General features: G+C 46.3%; 1 protein-coding gene across 1 annotated transcript in view; it reads left to right on the forward strand.

Annotated features, from left to right (window-relative positions):
• Positions 1–18,135: 18,135 nt before the first annotated feature.
• Positions 18,136–18,323, forward strand: part of LOC139569942 (zinc finger MIZ domain-containing protein 1-like) — a 286,857-nt gene continuing 286,669 nt past the window's right edge. Inside the window, exon 1 of the mRNA XM_071391332.1 lies at positions 18,136–18,204. The gene's annotated coding sequence lies outside the window, so the exon portion shown is untranslated. The remainder of the gene's footprint in view (positions 18,205–18,323) is intronic.

Here is an 18,323-nt window from a genome sequence, read left to right on the forward strand (position 1 = left end):
GTAGTGTCTATAGAGAGGACCAGTAGTGTCTATAGAGATGACCAGTAGTTCCTATAGAGAGAGGACCAGTAGTGTCTATAGAGAGAGGACCAGTAGTGTCTATAGAGAGAGGACCAGTAGTGTCTATAGAGAGAGGACCAGTAGTGTCTATAGAGAGAGGACCAGTAGTGTCTGTAGAGAGAGGACCAGTAGTGTCTGTAGAGAGAGGACCAGTAGTGTCTGTAGAGAGAGGACCAGTAGTGTCTATAGAGAGAGGACCAGTAGTGTCTATAGAGAGAGGACCAGTAGTGTCTGTAGAGAGAGGACCAGTAGTGTCTGTAGAGAGATGACCAGTAGTTCCTATAGAGAGAGGACCAGTAGTGTCTATAGAGAGGACCAGTAGTGTCTATAGAGAGAGGACCAGTAGTGTCTATAGAGAGAGGACCAGTAGTGTCTATAGAGAGAGGACCAGTAGTGTCTATAGAGAGGACCAGTAGTGTCTATAGAGAGGACCAGTAGTGTCTATAGAGAGAGGACCAGTAGTGTCTATAGAGAGAGGACCAGTAGTGTCTATAGAGAGAGGACCAGTAGTGTCTATAGAGATGACCAGTAGTTCCTATAGAGAGAGGACCAGTAGTGTCTATAGAGAGGACCAGTCGTGTCTATAGAGAGGACCAGTAGTGTCTATAGAGAGAGGACCAATAGTGTCTATAGAGAGAGGACCAGTAGTGTCTATAGAGAGGACCAGTAGTGTCTGTAGAGAGAGGACCAGTAGTGTCTATAGAGAGGACCAGTAGTGTCTATAGAGAGGACCAGTAGTGTCTATAGAGAGGACCAGTAGTGTCTATAGAGAGGACCAGTAGTGTCTATAGAGAGGACCAGTAGTGTCTATAGAGAGGACCAGTAGTGTCTATAGAGAGAGGACCAGTAGTGTCTATAGAGAGAGGACCAGTAGTGTCTATAGAGAGAGGACCAGTAGTGTCTATAGAGAGGACCAGTAGTGTCTATAGAGAGGACCAGTAGTGTCTATAGAGAGGACCAGTAGTGTCTATAGAGAGAGGACCAGTAGTGTCTATAGAGAGAGGACCAGTAGTGTCTATAGAGAGAGGACCAGTAGTGTCTATAGAGAGAGGACCAGTAGTGTCTATAGAGAGAGGACCAGTAGTGCCTATAGAGAGGACCAGTAGTGTCTATAGAGAGGACCAGTAGTGTCTATAGAGAGAGGACCAGTAGTGTCTATAGAGAGAGGACCAGTAGTGTCTATAGAGAGAGGACCAGTAGTGTCTATAGAGATGACCAGTAGTTCCTATAGAGAGAGGACCAGTCGTGTCTATAGAGAGAGGACCAGTCGTGTCTATAGAGAGAGGACCAGTAGTGTCTATAGAGAGAGGACCAGTAGTGTCTATAGAGAGAGGACCAGTAGTGTCTATAGAGAGAGGACCAGTAGTGTCTATAGAGAGAGGACCAGTAGTGTCTATAGAGAGAGGACCAGTAGTGTCTATAGAGAGAGGACCAGTAGTGTCTATAGAGAGAGGACCAGTAGTGTCTATAGAGAGGACCAGTAGTGTCTGTAGAGAGAGGACCAGTAGTGTCTATGAGAGAGGACCAGTAGTGTCTATAGAGAGGACCAGTAGTGTCTATAGAGAGGACCAGTAGTGTCTATAGAGAGAGGACCAGTAGTGTCTATAGAGAGAGGACCAGTAGTGTCTATAGAGAGAGGACCAGTAGTGTCTATAGAGAGAGGACCAGTAGTGTCTATAGAGAGAGGACCAGTAGTGTCTATAGAGAGAGGACCAGTAGTGTCTATAGAGAGAGGACCAGTAGTGTCTATAGGGAGAGGACCAGTAGTGTCTATAGAGAGAGGACCAGTAGTGTCTATAGAGATGACCAGTAGTTCCTATAGAGAGAGGACCAGTAGTGTCTATAGAGAGAGGACCAGTAGTGTCTGTAGAGAGAGGACCAGTAGTGTCTGATAGAGAGGACCAGTAGTGCCTATAGAGAGAGGACCAGTAGTGTCTATGAGAGAGGACTAGTAGTGTCTATAGAGATGACCAGTAGTGTCTATAGAGATGACCAGTAGTTCCTATAGAGAGAGGACCAGTAGTGTCTATAGAGAGAGGACCAGTAGTGTCTATAGAGAGAGGACCAGTAGTGTCTATAGAGAGAGGACCAGGTAGTGTCTATAGAGAGAGGACCAGTAGTGTCTATAGAGAGAGGACCAGTAGTGTCTATAGGGAGAGGACCAGTAGTGTCTATAGAGAGAGGACCAGTAGTGTCTATAGAGATGACCAGTAGTTCCTATAGAGAGAGGACCAGTAGTGTCTATAGAGAGAGGACCAGTAGTGTCTGTAGAGAGAGGACCAGTAGTGTCTATAGAGAGGACCAGTAGTGCCTATAGAGAGAGGACCAGTAGTGTCTATAGAGAGGACCAGTAGTGTCTATAGAGATGACCAGTAGTTCCTATAGAGAGAGGACCAGTAGTGTCTATAGAGAGAGGACCAGTAGTGTCTATAGAGAGAGGACCAGTAGTGTCTATAGAGAGAGGACCAGTAGTGTCTATAGAGAGAGGACCAGTAGTGTCTGTAGAGAGAGGACCAGTAGTGTCTGTAGAGAGAGGACCAGTAGTGTCTGTAGAGAGAGGACCAGTAGTGTCTATAGAGAGAGGACCAGTAGTGTCTATAGAGAGAGGACCAGTAGTGTCTGTAGAGAGAGGACCAGTAGTGTCTGTAGAGAGATGACCAGTAGTTCCTATAGAGAGAGGACCAGTAGTGTCTATAGAGAGGACCAGTAGTGTCTATAGAGAGAGGACCAGTAGTGCCTGTAGAGAGAGGACCAGGTGTGTCTGTAGAGAGAGGACCAGTAGTGTCTATAGAGAGAGGACCAGTAGTGTCTATAGAGAGAGGACCAGTAGTGTCTATAGAGAGGACCAGTAGTGTCTATAGAGAGAGGACCAGTAGTGTCTGTAAAGAGAGGACCAGTAGTGTCTGTAGAGAGAGGACCAGTAGTGCCTATAGAGAGAGGACCAGTAGTGTCTATAGAGAGGACCAGTAGTGTCTATAGAGAGAGGACCAGTAGTGTCTATAGAGAGAGGACCAGTAGTGTCTATAGAGAGAGGACCAGTAGTGTTTATAGAGAGAGGACCAGTAGTGTCTATAGAGAGAGGACCAGTAGTGTCTATAGAGAGAGGACCAGTAGTGTCTATAGAGAGAGGACCAGTAGTGTCTATAGAGAGAGGACCAGTAGTGTCTATAGAGAGAGGACCAGTAGTGTCTATAGAGAGAGGACCAGTAGTGTCTATAGAGAGAGGACCAGTAGTGTCTATAGAGAGAGGACCAGTAGTGTCTATAGAGAGAGGACCAGTAGTGTCTATAGAGAGAGGACCAGTAGTGTCAATAGAGAGAGGACCAGTAGTGTCTATAGAGATGACCAGTAGTTCCTATAGAGAGAGGACCAGTAGTGTCTATAGAGAGAGGACCAGTAGTGTCTGTAGAGAGAGGACCAGTAGTGTCTATAGAGAGGACCAGTAGTGCCTATAGAGAGAGGACCAGTAGTGTCTATAGAGAGGACTAGTAGTGTCTATAGAGATGACCAGTAGTGTCTATAGAGATGACCAGTAGTTCCTATAGAGAGAGGACCAGTAGTGTCTATAGAGAGAGGACCAGTAGTGTCTATAGAGAGAGGACCAGTAGTGTCTATAGAGAGAGGACCAGTAGTGTCTATAGAGAGAGGACCAGTAGTGTCTATAGAGAGAGGACCAGTAGTGTCTATAGGGAGAGGACCAGTAGTGTCTATAGAGAGAGGACCAGTAGTGTCTATAGAGATGACCAGTAGTTCCTATAGAGAGAGGACCAGTAGTGTCTATAGAGAGAGGACCAGTAGTGTCTGTAGAGAGAGGACCAGTAGTGTCTATAGAGAGGACCAGTAGTGCCTATAGAGAGAGGACCAGTAGTGTCTATAGAGAGGACCAGTAGTGTCTATAGAGATGACCAGTAGTTCCTATAGAGAGAGGACCAGTAGTGTCTATAGAGAGAGGACCAGTAGTGTCTATAGAGAGAGGACCAGTAGTGTCTATAGAGAGAGGACCAGTAGTGTCTATAGAGAGAGGACCAGTAGTGTCTGTAGAGAGAGGACCAGTAGTGTCTGTAGAGAGAGGACCAGTAGTGTCTGTAGAGAGAGGACCAGTAGTGTCTATAGAGAGAGGACCAGTAGTGTCTATAGAGAGAGGACCAGTAGTGTCTGTAGAGAGAGGACCAGTAGTGTCTGTAGAGAGATGACCAGTAGTTCCTATAGAGAGAGGACCAGTAGTGTCTATAGAGAGGACCAGTAGTGTCTATAGAGAGAGGACCAGTAGTGCCTGTAGAGAGAGGACCAGGTGTGTCTGTAGAGAGAGGACCAGTAGTGTCTATAGAGAGAGGACCAGTAGTGTCTATAGAGAGAGGACCAGTAGTGTCTATAGAGAGGACCAGTAGTGTCTATAGAGAGAGGACCAGTAGTGTCTGTAAAGAGAGGACCAGTAGTGTCTGTAGAGAGAGGACCAGTAGTGCCTATAGAGAGAGGACCAGTAGTGTCTATAGAGAGGACCAGTAGTGTCTATAGAGAGAGGACCAGTAGTGTCTATAGAGAGAGGACCAGTAGTGTCTATAGAGAGAGGACCAGTAGTGTTTATAGAGAGAGGACCAGTAGTGTCTATAGAGAGAGGACCAGTAGTGTCTATAGAGAGAGGACCAGTAGTGTCTATAGAGAGAGGACCAGTAGTGTCTATAGAGAGAGGACCAGTAGTGTCTATAGAGAGAGGACCAGTAGTGTCTATAGAGAGAGGACCAGTAGTGTCTATAGAGAGAGGACCAGTAGTGTCTATAGAGAGAGGACCAGTAGTGTCTATAGAGAGAGGACCAGTAGTGTCTATAGAGAGAGGACCAGTAGTGTCAATAGAGAGAGGACCAGTAGTGTCTATAGAGAGAGGACCAGTAGTGTCTATAGAGAGGACCAGTAGTGTCTATAGAGAGAGGACCAGTATTGTCTATAGAGAGAGGACCAGTAGTGTCTATAGAGAGAGGACCAGTAGTGTCTATAGAGAGAGGACCAGTAGTGTCTATAGAGAGAGGACCAGTAGTGTCTATAGAGAGAGGACCAGTAGTGTCTATAGAGAGAGGACCAGTAGTGTCTATAGAGAGAGGACCAGTAGTGTCTGTAGAGAGAGGACCAGTAGTGTCTGTAGAGAGAGGACCAGTAGTGTCTATAGAGAGAGGACCAGTAGTGTCTATAGAGAGAGGACCAGTAGTGTCTGTAGAGAGAGGACCAGTAGTGTCTGTAGAGAGATGACCAGTAGTTCCTATAGAGAGAGGACCAGTAGTGTCTATAGAGAGGACCAGTAGTGTCTATAGAGAGAGGACCAGTAGTGCCTGTAGAGAGAGGACCAGGTGTGTCTGTAGAGAGAGGACCAGTAGTGTCTATAGAGAGAGGACCAGTAGTGTCTATAGAGAGAGGACCAGTAGTGTCTATAGAGAGGACCAGTAGTGTCTATAGAGAGAGGACCAGTAGTGTCTGTAGAGAGAGGACCAGTAGTGTCTGTAGAGAGAGGACCAGTAGTGCCTGTAGAGAGAGGACCAGTAGTGTCTATAGAGAGGACCAGTAGTGTCTATAGAGAGAGGACCAGTAGTGTCTATAGAGAGAGGACCAGTAGTGTCTATAGAGAGAGGACCAGTAGTGTTTATAGAGAGAGGACCAGTAGTGTCTATAGAGAGAGGACCAGTAGTGTCTATAGAGAGAGGACCAGTAGTGTCTATAGAGAGAGGACCAGTAGTGTCTATAGAGAGAGGACCAGTAGTGTCTATAGAGAGAGGACCAGTAGTGTCTATAGAGAGAGGACCAGTAGTGTCTATAGAGAGAGGACCAGTAGTGTCTATAGAGAGAGGACCAGTAGTGTCTATAGAGAGAGGACCAGTAGTGTCTATAGAGAGAGGACCAGTAGTGTCTATAGAGAGAGGACCAGTAGTGTCTATAGAGAGAGGACCAGTAGTGTCTATAGAGAGAGGACCAGTAGTGTCAATAGAGAGAGGACCAGTAGTGTCTATAGAGAGAGGACCAGTAGTGTCTATAGAGAGGACCAGTAGTGTCTATAGAGAGAGGACCAGTAGTGTCTATAGAGAGAGGACCAGTAGTGTCTATAGAGAGAGGACCAGTAGTGTCTATAGAGAGAGGACCAGTAGTGTCTATAGAGAGAGGACCAGTAGTGTCTATAGAGAGAGGACCAGTAGTGTCTATAGAGAGAGGACCAGTAGTGTCTATAGAGAGAGGACCAGTAGTGTCTATAGAGAGAGGACCAGTAGTGTCTATAGAGAGAGGACCAGTAGTGTCTATAGAGAGAGGACCAGTAGAGTCTATAGAGAGAGGACCAGTAGTGTCTATAGAGAGAGGACCAGTAGTGTCTATAGAGAGAGGACCAGTAGTGTCTATAGAGAGAGGACCAGTAGTGTCTATAGAGAGAGGACCAGTAGTGTCTATAGAGAGAGGACCAGTAGTGTCTATAGAGAGAGGACCAGTAGTGTCTATAGAGATGACCAGTAGTTCCTATAGAGAGAGGACCAGTAGTGTCTATAGAGAGAGGACCAGTAGTGTCTGTAGAGAGAGGACCAGTAGTGTCTGTAGAGAGAGGACCAGTAGTGTCTATAGAGAGGACCAGTAGTGCCTATAGAGAGAGGACCAGTAGTGTCTATAGAGAGGACCAGTAGTGTCTATAGAGATGACCAGTAGTTCCTATAGAGAGAGGACCAGTAGTGTCTATAGAGAGAGGACCAGTAGTGTCTATAGAGAGAGGACCAGTAGTGTCTATAGAGAGGACCAGTAGTGTCTATAGAGAGAGGACCAGTAGTGTCTGTAGAGAGAGGACCAGTAGTGTCTGTAGAGAGAGGACCAGTAGTGCCTGTAGAGAGAGGACCAGTAGTGTCTGTAGAGAGAGGACCAGTAGTGTCTGTAGAGAGAGGACCAGTAGTGTCTATAGAGAGAGGACCAGTAGTGTCTATAGAGAGAGGACCAGTAGTGTCTGTAGAGAGAGGACCAGTAGTGTCTGTAGAGAGATGACCAGTAGTTCCTATAGAGAGAGGACCAGTAGTGTCTATAGAGAGGACCAGTAGTGTCTATAGAGAGAGGACCAGTAGTGCCTGTAGAGAGAGGACCAGGTGTGTCTGTAGAGAGAGGACCAGTAGTGTCTATAGAGAGAGGACCAGTAGTGTCTATAGAGAGAGGACCAGTAGTGTCTATAGAGAGGACCAGTAGTGTCTATAGAGAGAGGACCAGTAGTGTCTGTAGAGAGAGGACCAGTAGTGTCTGTAGAGAGAGGACCAGTAGTGCCTGTAGAGAGAGGACCAGTAGTGTCTATAGAGAGGACCAGTAGTGTCTATAGAGAGAGGACCAGTAGTGTCTATAGAGAGAGGACCAGTAGTGTCTATAGAGAGAGGACCAGTAGTGTTTATAGAGAGAGGACCAGTAGTGTCTATAGAGAGAGGACCAGTAGTGTCTATAGAGAGAGGACCAGTAGTGTCTATAGAGAGAGGACCAGTAGTGTCTATAGAGAGAGGACCAGTAGTGTCTATAGAGAGAGGACCAGTAGTGTCTATAGAGAGAGGACCAGTAGTGTCTATAGAGAGAGGACCAGTAGTGTCTATAGAGAGAGGACCAGTAGTGTCTATAGAGAGAGGACCAGTAGTGTCTATAGAGAGAGGACCAGTAGTGTCTATAGAGAGAGGACCAGTAGTGTCAATAGAGAGAGGACCAGTAGTGTCTATAGAGAGAGGACCAGTAGTGTCTATAGAGAGGACCAGTAGTGTCTATAGAGAGAGGACCAGTAGTGTCTATAGAGAGAGGACCAGTAGTGTCTATAGAGAGAGGACCAGTAGTGTCTATAGAGAGAGGACCAGTAGTGTCTATAGAGAGAGGACCAGTAGTGTCTATAGAGAGAGGACCAGTAGTGTCTATAGAGAGAGGACCAGTAGTGTCTATAGAGAGAGGACCAGTAGTGTCTATAGAGAGAGGACCAGTAGTGTCTATAGAGAGAGGACCAGTAGTGTCTATAGAGAGAGGACCAGTAGAGTCTATAGAGAGAGGACCAGTAGTGTCTATAGAGAGAGGACCAGTAGTGTCTATAGAGAGAGGACCAGTAGTGTCTATAGAGAGAGGACCAGTAGTGTCTATAGAGAGAGGACCAGTAGTGTCTATAGAGAGAGGACCAGTAGTGTCTATAGAGAGAGGACCAGTAGTGTCTATAGAGATGACCAGTAGTTCCTATAGAGAGAGGACCAGTAGTGTCTATAGAGAGAGGACCAGTAGTGTCTGTAGAGAGAGGACCAGTAGTGTCTGTAGAGAGAGGACCAGTAGTGTCTATAGAGAGGACCAGTAGTGCCTATAGAGAGAGGACCAGTAGTGTCTATAGAGAGGACCAGTAGTGTCTATAGAGATGACCAGTAGTTCCTATAGAGAGAGGACCAGTAGTGTCTATAGAGAGAGGACCAGTAGTGTCTATAGAGAGAGGACCAGTAGTGTCTATAGAGAGGACCAGTAGTGTCTATAGAGAGAGGACCAGTAGTGTCTGTAGAGAGAGGACCAGTAGTGTCTGTAGAGAGAGGACCAGTAGTGCCTGTAGAGAGAGGACCAGTAGTGTCTATAGAGAGGACCAGTAGTGTCTATAGAGAGAGGACCAGTAGTGTCTATAGAGAGAGGACCAGTAGTGTCTATAGAGAGAGGACCAGTAGTGTTTATAGAGAGAGGACCAGTAGTGTCTATAGAGAGAGGACCAGTAGTGTCTATAGAGAGAGGACCAGTAGTGTCTATAGAGAGAGGACCAGTAGTGTCTATAGAGAGAGGACCAGTAGTGTCTATAGAGAGAGGACCAGTAGTGTCTATAGAGAGAGGACCAGTAGTGTCTATAGAGAGAGGACCAGTAGTGTCTATAGAGAGAGGACCAGTAGTGTCTATAGAGAGAGGACCAGTAGTGTCTATAGAGAGAGGACCAGTAGTGTCTATAGAGAGAGGACCAGTAGTGTCTATAGAGAGAGGACCAGTAGTGTCAATAGAGAGAGGACCAGTAGTGTCTATAGAGAGAGGACCAGTAGTGTCTATAGAGAGGACCAGTAGTGTCTATAGAGAGAGGACCAGTAGTGTCTATAGAGAGAGGACCAGTAGTGTCTATAGAGAGAGGACCAGTAGTGTCTATAGAGAGAGGACCAGTAGTGTCTATAGAGAGAGGACCAGTAGTGTCTATAGAGAGAGGACCAGTAGTGTCTATAGAGAGAGGACCAGTAGTGTCTATAGAGAGAGGACCAGTAGTGTCTATAGAGAGAGGACCAGTAGTGTCTATAGAGAGAGGACCAGTAGTGTCTATAGAGAGAGGACCAGTAGTGTCTATAGAGAGAGGACCAGTAGTGTCTATAGAGAGGACCAGTCGTGTCTATAGAGAGAGGACCAGTCGTGTCTATAGAGAGAGGACCAGTCGTGTCTATAGAGAGAGGACCAGTAGTGTCTATAGAGAGAGGACCAGTAGTGTCTATAGAGAGAGGACCAGTAGTGTCTATAGAGAGAGGACCAGTAGTGTCTATAGAGAGAGGACCAGTAGTGTCTATAGAGAGAGGACCAGTAGTGTCTATAGAGAGGACCAGTAGTGTCTATAGAGAAAGGACCAGTAGTGTCTATAGAGACAGGACCAGTAGTGTCTATAGAGAGAGGACCAGTAGTGTCTATAGAGAGAGGACCAGTAGTGTCTATAGAGAGAGGACCAGTAGTGTCTATAGAGAGAGGACCAGTAGTGTCTATAGAGAGAGGACCAGTAGTGTCTATAGAGAGAGGACCAGTAGTTCCTATAGAGAGAGGACCAGTCGTGTCTATAGAGAGAGGACCAGTCGTGTCTATAGAGAGAGGACCAGTCGTGTCTATAGAGAGAGGACCAGTCGTGTCTATAGAGAGAGGACCAGTAGTGTCTATAGAGAGAGGACCAGTAGTGTCTATAGAGAGAGGACCAGTAGTGTCTATAGAGAGAGGACCAGTAGTGTCTATAGAGAGAGGACCAGTAGTGTCTATAGAGAGAGGACCAGTAGTGTCTATAGAGAGAGGACCAGTAGTGTCTATAGGGAGAGGACCAGTAGTGTCTATAGAGAGAGGACCAGTAGTGTCTATAGAAGATGACCAGTAGTTCCTATAGAGAGAGGACCAGTAGTGTCTATAGAGAGAGGACCAGTAGTGTCTGTAGAGAGAGGACCCGTAGTGTCTATAGAGATGACCAGTAGTGTCTCTAGAGATGACCAGTAGTTCCTATAGAGAGAGGACCAGTAGTGTCTATAGAGAGAGGACCAGTAGTGTCTATAGAGAGAGGACCAGTAGTGTCTATAGAGATGACCAGTAGTTCCTATAGAGAGAGGACCAGTAGTGTCTATAGAGAGAGGACCAGTAGTGTCTGTAGAGAGAGGACCAGTAGTGTCTATAGAGAGGACCAGTAGTGCCTATAGAGAGGACCAGTAGTGTCTATAGAGATGACCAGTAGTTCCTATAGAGAGAGGACCAGTAGTGTCTATAGAGAGAGGACCAGTAGTGTCTATAGAGAGAGGACCAGTAGTGTCTATAGAGAGAGGACCAGTAGTGTCTGTAGAGAGAGGACCAGTAGTGTCTGTAGAGAGAGGACCAGTAGTGTCTGTAGAGAGAGGACCAGTAGTGTCTATAGAGAGAGGACCAGTAGTGTCTATAGAGAGAGGACCAGTAGTGTCTATAGAGAGGACCAGTAGTGTCTATAGAGAGGACCAGTAGTGTCTGTAGAGAGAGGACCAGTAGTGTCTGTAGATAGATGACCAGTAGTTCCTATAGAGAGAGGACCAGTAGTGTCTATAGAGAGGACAAGTAGTGTCTATAGAGAGTGGACCAGTAGTGCCTGTAGAGAGAGGACCAGGTGTGTCTGTAGAGAGAGGACCAGTAGTGTCTATAGAGAGAGGACCAGTAGTGTCTATAGAGAGAGGACCAGTAGTGTCTATAGAGAGAGGACCAGTAGTGTCTATAGAGAGGACCAGTAGTGTCTATAGAGAGAGGACCAGGTGTGTCTGTAGAGAGAGGACCAGTAGTGTCTATAGAGAGAGGACCAGTAGTGTCTATAGAGAGAGGACCAGTAGTGTCTATAGAGAGAGGACCAGTAGTGTCTATAGAGAGAGGACCAGTAGTGTCTATAGAGAGAGGACCAGTAGTGTCTATAGAGAGAGGACCAGTAGTGTCTATAGAGAGAGGACCAGTAGTGTCTATAGAGAGAGGACCAGTAGAGTCTATAGAGAGAGGACCAGTAGTGTCTATAGAGAGAGGACCAGTAGTGTCTATAGAGAGAGGACCAGTAGTGTCTATAGAGAGAGGACCAGTAGTGTCTATAGAGAGAGGACCAGTAGTGTCTATAGAGAGAGGACCAGTAGTGTCTATAGAGAGAGGACCAGTAGTGTCTATAGAGATGACCAGTAGTTCCTATAGAGAGAGGACCAGTAGTGTCTATAGAGAGAGGACCAGTAGTGTCTGTAGAGAGAGGACCAGTAGTGTCTGTAGAGAGAGGACCAGTAGTGTCTATAGAGAGGACCAGTAGTGCCTATAGAGAGAGGACCAGTAGTGTCTATAGAGAGGACCAGTAGTGTCTATAGAGATGACCAGTAGTTCCTATAGAGAGAGGACCAGTAGTGTCTATAGAGAGAGGACCAGTAGTGTCTATAGAGAGAGGACCAGTAGTGTCTATAGAGATAGGACCAGTAGTGTCTATAGAGAGGACCAGTAGTGTCTATAGAGAGAGGACCAGTAGTGTCTATAGAGAGAGGACCAGTAGTGTCTATAGAGAGAGGACCAGTAGTGTCTATAGAGAGAGGACCAGTAGTGTCTATAGAGAGAGGACCAGTAGTGTCTATAGAGAGAGGACCAGTAGTGTCTATAGAGAGAGGACCAGTAGTGTCTATAGAGAGAGGACCAGTAGTGTCTATAGAGAGAGGACCAGTAGTGTCTATAGAGAGAGGACCAGTAGTGTCTATAGAGAGAGGACCAGTAGTGTCTATAGAGAGAGGACCAGTAGTGTCTATAGAGAGAGGACCAGTAGTGTCTATAGAGAGAGGACCAGTAGTGTCTATAGAGAGAGGACCAGTCGTGTCTATAGAGAGAGGACCAGTCGTGTCTATAGAGAGAGGACCAGTCGTGTCTATAGAGAGAGGACCAGTAGTGTCTATAGAGAGAGGACCAGTAGTGTCTATAGAGAGAGGACCAGTAGTGTCTATAGAGAGAGGACCAGTAGTGTCTATAGAGAGAGGACCAGTAGTGTCTATAGAGAGAGGACCAGTAGTGTCTATAGAGAGAGGACCAGTAGTGTCTATAGAGAGAGGACCAGTAGTGTCTATAGAGAGAGGACCAGTAGTGTCTATAGAGAGAGGACCAGTAGTGTCTATAGAGAGAGGACCAGTAGTGTCTATAGAGAGAGGACCAGTAGTGTCTATAGAGAGAGGACCAGTAGTGTCTATAGAGAGGACCAGTAGTGTCCTATAGAGAGAGGACCAGTAGTGTCTATAGAGAGAGGACCAGTAGTGTCTATAGAGAGAGGACCAGTAGTGTCTATAGAGAGAGGACCAGTAGTGTCTATAGAGAGAGGACCAGTAGTGTCTATAGAGAGAGGACCAGTAGTGTCTATAGAGAGAGGACCAGTAGTGTCTATAGAGAGAGGACCAGTAGTGTCTATAGAGAGAGGACCAGTAGTGTCTATAGAGAGAGGACCAGTAGTGTCTATAGGGAGAGGACCAGTAGTGTCTATAGAGAGAGGACCAGTAGTGTCTATAGAGAGAGGACCAGTAGTGTCTATAGAGATGACCAGTAGTTCCTATAGAGAGAGGACCAGTAGTGTCTATAGAGAGAGGACCAGTAGTGTCTGTAGAGAGAGGACCAGTAGTGTCTATAGAGATGACCAGTAGTGTCTATAGAGATGACCAGTAGTTCCTATAGAGAGAGGACCAGTAGTGTCTATAGAGAGAGGACCAGTAGTGTCTATAGAGAGAGGACCAGTAGTGTCTATAGAGATGACCAGTAGTTCCTATAGAGAGAGGACCAGTAGTGTCTATAGAGAGAGGACCAGTAGTGTCTGTAGAGAGAGGACCAGTAGTGTCTATAGAGAGGACCAGTAGTGCCTATAGAGAGAGGACCAGTAGTGCCTATAGAGAGAGGACCAGTAGTGCCTATAGAGAGGACCAGTAGTGTCTATAGAGATGACCAGTAGTTCCTATAGAGAGAGGACCAGTAGTGTCTATAGAGAGAGGACCAGTAGTGTCTATAGAGAGAGGACCAGTAGTGTCTATAGAGAGAGGACCAGTAGTGTCTGTAGAGAGAGGACCAGTAGTGTCTGTAGAGAGAGGACCAGTAGTGTCTGTAGAGAGAGGACCAGTAGTGTCTATAGAGAGAGGACCAGTAGTGTCTATAGAGAGAGGACCAGTAGTGTCTATAGAGAGGACCAGTAGTGTCTATAGAGAGGACCAGTAGTGTCTGTAGAGAGAGGACCAGTAGTGTCTGTAGAGAGAGGACCAGTAGTGTCCTATAGAGAGAGGACCAGTAGTGTCTATAGAGAGAGGACCAGTAGTGTCTATAGAGAGAGGACCAGTAGTGTCTATAGAGAGAGGACCAGTAGTGTCTATAGAGAGAGGACCAGTAGTGTCTATAGAGAGAGGACCAGTAGTGTCTATAGAGAGAGGACCAGTAGTGTCTATAGAGAGAGGACCAGTAGTGTCTATAGAGAGAGGACCAGTAGTGTCTATAGAGAGAGGACCAGTAGTGTCTATAGAGAGAGGACCAGTAGTGTCTATAGAGAGAGGACCAGTAGTGTCTATAGAGAGAGGACCAGTAGTGTCTATAGAGAGAGGACCAGTAGTGTCTGTAGAGAGATGACCAGTAGTTCCTATAGAGAGAGGACCAGTAGTGTCTATAGAGAGGACCAGTAGTGTCTATAGAGAGAGGACCAGTAGTGCCTGTAGAGAGAGGACCAGGTAGTGTCTGTAGAGAGAGGACCAGTAGTGTCTATAGAGAGAGGACCAGTAGTGTCTATAGAGAGAGGACCAGTAGTGTCTATAGAGAGAGGACCAGTAGTGTCTATAGAGAGAGGACCAGGTGTGTCTGTAGAGAGAGGACCAGTAGTGTCTATAGAGAGAGGACCAGTAGTGTCTATAGAGAGAGGACCAGTAGTGTCTATAGAGAGCGGACCAGTAGTGTCTATAGAGAGAGGACCAGTAGTGTCTATAGAGAGAGGACCAGTAGTGTCAATAGAGAGAGGACCAGTAGTGTCTATAGAGAGAGGACCAGTAGTGTCTATAGAGAGGACCAGTAGTGTCTATAGAGAGAGGACCAGTAGTGTCTATAGAGAGAGGACCAGTAGTGTCTATAGAGAGAGGACCAGTAGTGTCTATAGAGAGAGGACCAGTAGTGTCTATAGAGAGAGGACCAGTAGTGTCTATAGAGAGAGGACCAGTAGTGTCTATAGAGAGAGGACCAGTAGTGTCTATAGAGAGAGGACCAGTAGTGTCTATAGAGAGAGGACCAGTAGTGTCTATAGAGAGAGGACCAGTAGTGTCTATAGAGAGAGGACCAGTAGTGTCTATAGAGAGAGGACCAGTAGTGTCTATAGAGAGAGGACCAGTAGTGTCTATAGAGAGAGGACCAGTAGTGTCTATAGAGAGAGGACCAGTAGTGTCTATAGAGAGAGGACCAGTAGTGTCTATAGAGAGAGGACCAGTAGTGTCTATAGAGAGAGGACCAGTAGTGTCTATAGAGAGAGGACCAGTAGTGTCTATAGAGAGAGGACCAGTAGTGTCTATAGAGAGAGGACCAGTAGTGTCTATAGAGAGAGGACCAGTAGTGTCTATAGAGAGAGGACCAGTAGTGTCTATAGAGAGAGGACCAGTAGTGTCTATAGAGATGACCAGTAGTGTCTATAGAGAGAGGACCAGTAGTGTCTATAGAGAGAGGACCAGTAGTGTCTATAGAGAGAGGACCAGTAGTGTCTATAGAGAGAGGACCAGTAGTGTCTATAGAGAGGACCAGTAGTGTCTATAGAGATGACCAGTAGTTCCTATAGAGAGAGGACCAGTAGTGTCTATAGAGAGAGGACCAGTAGTGTCTATAGAGAGAGGACCAGTAGTGTCAATAGAGAGAGGACCAGTAGTGTCTATAGAGAGAGGACCAGTAGTGTCTATAGAGAGAGGACCAGTAGTGTCTCTAGAGAGGACCAGTAGTGTCTATAGAGAGAGGACCAGGTAGTGTCTGTAGAGAGAGGACCAGTAGTGTCTATAGAGAGAGGACCAGTAGTGTCTATAGAGAGCGGACCAGTAGTGTCTATAGAGAGCGGACCAGTAGTGTCTATAGAGAGAGGACCAGTAGTGTCTATAGAGAGAGGACCAGTAGTGTCTATAGAGAGAGGACCAGTAGTGTCTATAGAGAGATGACCAGTAGTGTCTATAGAGAGAGGACCAGTAGTGTCTATAGAGAGAGGACCAGTAGTGTCTATAGAGAGAGGACCAGTAGTGTCTATAGAGAGAGGACCAGTAGTGTCTATAGAGAGAGGACCAGTAGTGTCTATAGAGAGAGGACCAGTAGTGTCTATAGAGAGAGGACCAGTAGTGTCTGTAGAGAGAGGACCAGTAGTGTCTGTAGAGAGAGGACCAGTAGTGTCTGTAGAGAGAGGACCAGTAGTGTCTATAGAGAGAGGACCAGTAGTGTCTATAGAGAGAGGACCAGTAGTGTCTATAGAGAGGACCAGTAGTGTCTATAGAGAGGACCAGTAGTGTCTGTAGAGAGAGGACCAGTAGTGTCTGTAGATAGATGACCAGTAGTGTCCTATAGAGAGAGGACCAGTAGTGTCTATAGAGAGGACAAGTAGTGTCTATAGAGAGTGGACCAGTAGTGCCTGTAGAGAGAGGACCAGGTGTGTCTGTAGAGAGAGGACCAGTAGTGTCTATAGAGAGAGGACCAGTAGTGTCTATAGAGAGAGGACCAGTAGTGTCTATAGAGAGGACCAGTAGTGTCTATAGAGAGAGGACCAGGTGTGTCTGTAGAGAGAGGACCAGTAGTGTCTATAGAGAGAGGACCAGTAGTGTCTATAGAGAGCGGACCAGTAGTGTCTATAGAGAGAGGACCAGTAGTGTCTATAGAGAGAGGACCAGTAGTGTCAATAGAGAGAGGACCAGTAGTGTCAATAGAGAGAGGACCAGTAGTGTCTATAGAGAGATGACCAGTAGTGTCTATAGAGAGAGGACCAGTAGTGTCTATAGAGAGAGGACCAGTAGTGTCTATAGAGAGAGGACCAGTATTGTCTATAGAGAGAGGACCAGTAGTGTCTATAGAGAGAGGACCAGTAGTGTCTATAGAGAGAGGACCAGTAGTGTCTATAGAGAGAGGACCAGTAGTGTCTATAGATAGATGACCAGTAGTGTCTATAGAGAGGACCAGTAGTGTCTATAGAGAGTGGACCAGCAGTGCCTGTAGAGAGAGGACCAGTAGTGTCTGTAGAGAGAGGACCAGTAGTGTCTATAGAGAGAGGACCAGTAGTGTCTATAGAGAGAGGACCAGTAGTGTCTATAGAGAGGACCAGTAGTGTCTATAGAGAGAGGACCAGGTGTGCCTGTAGAGAGAGGACCAGTAGTGTCTATAGAGAGAGGACCAGTAGTGTCTATAGAGAGCGGACCAGTAGTGTCTATAGAGAGAGGACCAGTAGTGTCTATAGAGAGAGGACCAGTAGTGTCAATAGAGAGAGGACCAGTAGTGTCTATAGAGAGAGGACCAGTAGTGTCTATAGAGAGGACCAGTAGTGTCTATAGAGAGAGGACCAGTAGTGTCTATAGAGAGAGGACCAGTAGTGTCTATAGAGAGAGGACCAGTAGTGTCTATAGAGGAGGACCAGTAGTGTCTATAGAGAGGACCAGTAGTGTCTATAGAGAGAGGACCAGTAGTGTCTATAGAGAGAGGACCAGTAGTGTCTATAGAGAGAGGACCAGTAGTGTCTATAGAGAGAGGACCAGTAGTGTCTATAGAGAGAGGACCAGTAGTGTCTATAGAGAGAGGACCAGTAGTGTCTATAGAGAGGACCAGTAGTGTCTATAGAGAGAGGACCAGGTGTGTCTGTAGAGAGAGGACCAGGTGTGTCTATAGAGAGAGGACCAGGTGTGTCTGTAGAGAGAGGACCAGTAGTGTCTATAGAGAGAGGACCAGGTGTGTCTGTAGAGAGAGGACCAGTAGTGTCTGTAGAGAGAGGACCAGTAGTGTCTGTAGAGAGAGGACCAGTAGTGTCTATAGAGAGAGGACCAGTAGTGTCTATAGAGAGAGGACCAGTAGTGTCTATAGAGAGAGGACCAGTAGTGTCTATAGAGAGAGGACCAGTAGTGCCTATAGAGAGGACCAGTAGTGTCTATAGAGAGGACCAGTAGTGTCTATAGAGAGAGGACCAGTAGTGTCTATAGAGAGGACCAGTAGTGTCTATAGAGAGGACCAGTAGTGTCTATAGAGAGAGGACCAGTAGTGTCTATAGAGAGAGGACCAGTAGTGCCTATAGAGAGGACCAGTAGTGTCTATAGAGAGGACCAGGTGTGTCTATAGAGAGAGGACCAGTAGTGTCTATAGAGAGAGGACCAGTAGTGCCTATAGAGAGGACCAGTAGTGTCTATAGAGAGGACCAGTAGTGTCTATAGAGAGAGGACCAGTAGTGTCTATAGAGAGAGGACCAGTAGTGTCTATAGAGAGAGGACCAGTAGTGTCTATAGAGAGAGGTTCATTGTTTATTCTGCGTCCCAATGCTCCCTCGGGTTCCTTATGTTCCCTGGTAAAAACATTTTTTGGTGCACTATGTAGGAAATAGGTTGGTATTTGGGATGTAAGCCAAAACTTCTGGTCATTTTGCTGAAGGAATTAATTAATTAATTAATTAATGTATTTGGTGAGAGATGTGAAATGAAATATGGTGTGACAGTTTACAAATTCTCATTTTTTTTTTCTTAATTTGTAAAAGCAAAGTATTTCAGAGTTTTTTAATGACAACTGTTAGAGCAATAAACTAATCTTCTTCAATGTTTTGTTGTTTTAGGAGCAGCAGAATCTGGGGTGGAGGACCCCTACCTGACATGTGACTGGGTGGGGGGGTGGGGGGGTCTGAGGTGGCGGCAGACAGAGAGAGACGGAGGAGGAAGAATCCAGGATTTACAGTCAACGCAGGTGAGTTCCTCATTAAACTATCTCACCCTTTTCCCACTGCAGAGCCTGAGCCGGGTTGTACTGGGCTGAGTCACGCTGAGCTGGGTTGTACTGGACAGAGCCTGTGCTGAGCTGGGTCG

The sequence above is a fragment of the Salvelinus alpinus genome, chromosome 3, assembly GCF_045679555.1.
Source record: "Salvelinus alpinus chromosome 3, SLU_Salpinus.1, whole genome shotgun sequence".
Lineage (NCBI taxonomy): Eukaryota > Metazoa > Chordata > Actinopteri > Salmoniformes > Salmonidae > Salvelinus > Salvelinus alpinus.